This window comes from Solanum dulcamara, chromosome 6, assembly GCF_947179165.1.
Source record: "Solanum dulcamara chromosome 6, daSolDulc1.2, whole genome shotgun sequence".
Classification (NCBI taxonomy): domain Eukaryota; kingdom Viridiplantae; phylum Streptophyta; class Magnoliopsida; order Solanales; family Solanaceae; genus Solanum; species Solanum dulcamara.
In genome coordinates this window covers 17,620,346-17,625,546 of record NC_077242.1, presented here as the reverse complement: position 1 = coordinate 17,625,546, position 5,201 = coordinate 17,620,346, and the positions used below count along the sequence as shown (strand labels likewise).

The 5,201-nt window shown below is 40.1% G+C and overlaps 1 non-coding gene across 1 annotated transcript; it reads right to left on the bottom strand.

Moving 5' to 3' along the window:
- Positions 1-936: 936 nt before the first annotated feature.
- TRNAW-CCA (transfer RNA tryptophan (anticodon CCA)) lies at positions 937-1,010 on the bottom strand. The gene has a single exon. It is a non-coding gene; the product is annotated as a tRNA-Trp (tRNA).
- Between the last annotated feature and the right edge of the window lie 4,191 nt (positions 1,011-5,201).

The following is a 5,201-nucleotide window of genomic DNA, read 5'->3' as shown; positions in this document are numbered from 1 at the left end:
CCAAATGGTCGACCTTACCATCAAGTTGGGTCACTCGATCCTTGAGTGTTTCCTTAACAACAGCCGCCGCTGACAGCACTCCACTACTATCGTCATGTACATGGTACAACAAGAAGAGAATTTGCAGAAATTGAAAGGTTTTTACCCAAACTCCGCTCTGATACCCCCTAAAGCGAAATAGGCACGCGCACGGGTAGAGAGTCTGCCTGAGTCGTGCGGCCCCAGGTAACGCCTAGTTTAGTGTAGCACCTGGGTTCCGCCTTCTCCTTGTCGAGTTTTGCTTCTGATCTCTCTCTGAGTCTCTAGTTCGTTACCTTCTACTACCGATCTTCTCCCTCTGCAGCTACTGGAGCTACTGGATATCGACCTAAGAGATACTAGACCAGGTGCGAGAGGAAGGGATGCTGCTATTGATGGACCGGTGCTACCTCTGGATCTAAGAATCATGGAAGACGTAATTGAAATATGCACCTGGAATGAAATCACATTGGTATAAAGAGCCGGAAAGGAAAAAGAGGAGGAAAGAAGCAAGGGACTGAGCGACGAAGCGAGGTTTGGAACCCTTCAATTCCAAAGTGGAAGATGCCTCTCACAATGGGTAGGATTACTGCATTTATTATATTTGACTCTTCTATTTTCGAATATAGGGAGTTGGGGAAGGTTGAAGGGGAGGGGAAGTCAATTTAAACATAGTGCCACCATAACCCTAAGAAAATGAGATTGGGTTTGTGTGTGTAGACTATCCTTGGAAGTGTCTATTCTACCAAACCACGGGACGCAGCCGTAGATCGAGCCCTGGAAGTCCTCTCCTTACAGTCAAGTGGCTTTCAGCTCCTCCTTTCTTTAATTCACAGGCACAGGAGGTCAAATTCCGATTGTTGTGAAAGTTACTGAATGAATCTATTTCATTCTAATTCGATCTAAGAAGAAAAAAATCACGCTCTGTAGGATTTGAACCTACGACATCGGGTTTTGGAGACCCACGTTCTACCGAACTTAACTAAGAGCGCTTTCTTATCACAGTAGATACGACTATAAAGAAAAAGGATTCTTTTTGTACCCCCAATACATCTTGCATGCATATAGTCTCATAAAATGAAAATCTGTATGTCCAATTTGAATCGACCTCAATGGATCCCTCGTTACTGCCCAGAGGAGAAGAATAGGTAGGGATGACAAGATTTGAACCCGTGACATTTTTTACCCAAAACAAAGGCGCTACCAAACTGCGCTACATCCCTTTCCATTGGTCTACAACAGTGTCATTGTAGAGAATCCCTGCCCACCACTCTCCCTGTAGGTCGAGCCTCCTTTTCAGTCGCCCTCTACATCGTTATTTTTTCCATAGATATCTAATTTATCTTGCCCTTTCTTCTTTTTTGGTCTTTATTGATTTATATACTCATCATCATCCCGCCGCTCCTACCAACGCTTACTTACAACTAAGCAAAAAAAAGGGTTCTAAATAAGAAGCCCTTTGAATAAGCGAGGCTTTCCCGATAGAAAGATTTGCATGCAAGAGAGATCCCAATTTCGTGTATCCAGTTAAGCAAGCCCTGCCCGCCAGCTTCCACCCAGACAAAAAAGGTGAGCGCCTAGCGCGAAAGGTTGCTTTACTAAGTAAGATAAGGCAAGAAGCAAGGGCATAGCAGCTGCGCGAAAGCCCTTGCGCCTTAGCGCATCCCTTTTCTTGCTCGTTAGCGCTGTTTGTTGATTTTGGAAAGAAGGGGCGGAGCTTGAAGAAGCGAAGCGAGCCTAGAGTAGCAGCCTCTTACGTTTTTTTAGGCCGCTTTGATATCTTATTAGTCAAGCGCTAGCGCCCCTTTAGAGTAAGTCTTTTCTATTATCAATGAAAGCGAAAGAAAGAAAAAAATTCCAATTTCATGTCTGAAATGAAATGAGTTCTTCTAGTTGCGGGACGAAATCCGACAGCCAATAAAAAGAAAGAGTTCGAGAAGGTTCAATTGGCCTAAACTAACCTATACATCTCCTTCTGCACGAGTGGCTATCGCGCCTAACCTTTGAAATTGAGCTGCTTCGCTGTTATAGTCCATTAGAGTGTTTGAAATCCCTGAATCCTGACTCTGTACGGAGTAGTAGGCTTGAGTTATAGTCCGTATCCCGTACTACTTGTCTGGAGTTCTTTACCCTCTGTAGCTGAACTTTCTTACTTATGCGATGAGGAGCTTACTTAGTATTGATTTCGAGTTGGCAAAGCCTGACGGAGCAATGCCGCGTGGAGGTAGAAGGGTTCAAGTTTCGATCGATATTTGCGGAGTTCCCAGAATAATAATGTACCCTCGTGTATACAGTTGTCCAACTACTTTCTTCCTCCGACTTCTTTAGCCACTTCTGCATCTGTCGTATTCGGGAAAGCTTGCTTCGTGGCGGAGCACCTAAAAATCGATCACTGATCCAATTTGAGTACCTCTGCAGGATAGACCTCAATAGAAAACTTAAGAGTAAGGGAAGTAAGTGATTGAGTTCAGTAGTTCCTCACTCAAAGATGCGTCAGTCACGCATCCTAATTGGTGCGCTTATGCCGGCCATAGTCCCTTCCCTGCTCTTAGTTTGCTTTAAAGGCACCATTTTCGCGAGTAAAAACAATATGTGGTTAACCGAATGGATCACAGGTTGCTGCTCCACAGTCTGAGTTCCTTGGTTCGCCCTTCCAGGCTTGGCTCCAGTCTCTACGGGCTCAGCAGCAGCTTTTTGGGCTGGGCCACCAGCTTGAGGCTGTTCCTGAAGCTGGACTTCAGCAATGGTAGCCACTGCTTCTTCAGTCTGAGAATCTGCCTCTTTGTCGCTTGCGGCCTGGGCGGCTCGGTTCGGCCGAGCCTGTAGGCATGGTGTTTTGTCCATAGTTGGATCGGCAAATCGATTGGCGATTTGCCTTGCTTGGCTTACTTGCTTGATTGAAAGAGTTTTCCCATTGTACAGCTACTATCACCGAGACAAGTGAGCCTAAAACTCAACGGAGAGTAAATGTAGAAGTAATTAAGATAAAAAAAGGTTTAACTTAGTACGAAAGAAAATACAGTCACAATGTCTTTGTCTCTAGAGTAGGACTAAAACATAATAAAAGAGTAAGAGGTGTCTCCTAGATAGATGTAACATCTACCTCAACACTCGAAATGATAGCCTCGGATGTGGTGGAAACACTAGGAGATCAAGAAAGACCAGGCTCAGAACCTACACAAGTGTAGAAACAAGGGGTGAGTGCCAAAAAACACAGTATTCAGCAAGTGGACAACTCTAAGCAAAGCTCAATAGATACAAGTACTCTTGTCCTCCCGACCAAACCTCCTTAACTACAACCTGAATAAAACCAACCCAATTCTACAATTGTACAATAACAACAGTATTACAGTCCACGAATACTCATCAATAGTCTTATCAATGAATCATATTAAATCAAGTTCAGCATATACAGATCAATAAGTGGTAACAAAAATTTTACAAATATCAAAAAAAATGTGATGCAATGCAATGTGATGATGCATGTCTGTCCTATCGGTACACATCCGCTGAATTACAGTTTGGAACCCATGAGGGACATTTCTGTCCATGTAACCTGCCACGGAGCGTGTGGCCCATCCCCATAATATATATCTCTTGTCATGGAGTGTGTGGCCCAACCCCTTTGTTTCATAATACCTGTCACGGAGCGTGTGACCCGACCCTTTTATTTCATATCATTTTCAGTCTCAACACAATATGTCAGAATTAATGCAATCAATTCATGTTCATATAATTCACGATAATAACATGACAACAACAATAATTTTCCCTATCTCACATCAACGTAGTCATTTTACATGTCCAAAATGAATCCATAATCACAACATATCAATTCCACCAATACATGTCATTAGATCACCATTTTATACCCCTAATCTCTATTTTTAAGACCATTCATACAGTCAATAACCCAATCCAATTCTCATTACTTCCTTGTACACATAACACGGAAATACAAGCATCTATAAACTTAAACTGAGGTTTAAAAATTCACTTGCCTTAATTAATCAAGCAGTCACTCCGGTACTTGAGCCTTCCCTTTTCATTGGGCCTCCAAATCAACATAATCTAGTCAAATAAATAATCACAATAAGATTTTCGAAACTAACAACACCCTTATTACCATATGTCTAGCCTAGACCCAAAAAAACTCACACAAATCTATAATCATGTTCCTAATCTTGATGCTACTTAACATGTCAACTCTCATATTTTCTGAATTTCAAAACTAGGGTTAAACCTCAATTAAATTGAATAATCACTTTAAAACTTGAGCCTTTTGTAATGCTTTCGAATGATCAAAATCTATTCAAATATATAATCTTCATAAGAATACGAATCCAATGACACCCATATTGCTATATTTATTTTTGAATAAAAAAATTGGGTCAAAAAGTCATCCAGAGTCATTAAAGTCAAATCTGAAATTTTCTTTCTGATTATGTTCGCTCATGATAAAATAAACTCACATGCCAAGTTTAAGCTAAAACAGATCGTTATTCGACCCCCAAATCTAGATTTTATGGGAAGAACCCTAGGGTCATATTTTCTTATTTCAGCGTTATTTCTCCACCGATATACCCTAAAAATATGTTCATAATCACATGAAAATTTAATAGAAAGGATGAGAATAATTACCTTGACGCTTTGGAATGAAAATCCTTATTTTTCTCTCCTCCTTTATTTTTCTTTTTTCCTTTCTTTTCTTTCTTCCTCCGTATTTTTTTTCAATTTCTGCATTTTTTTTGTTTACGCCGCCGCTCATCTGATGTTTAAATGCCATATATATATATATTATTTTTTCTTTTATTATTATTTATTTTCTTCTTTTTCTTTTTTAAATTAATCATGTACTAAAAGTGAAAAACCCTACTAACCTATTTTATTAAATATAAGAAAAGTGGTATAGGATATTAAATAAATTCACACTTTAGCCCATCAATTAAATTAAATCTCTAAAATTATCCCTCAACTAATTAACCTAAGTTATCGAATTATCCAAATAACCCATTAAACTTTTACGGGAAGGGTCTCGTATGAAAAAGAGGAGGACTCGTTCTCAAAATGACCTAACGGGTCATTACATTATCCACCACTAAAAATTATGTTCATCCTCGAACATAAAGAAGGAGAAAGAAGAATAACCAACGTTATCAAAAGCCTGAGTTATTCAAAAGTCG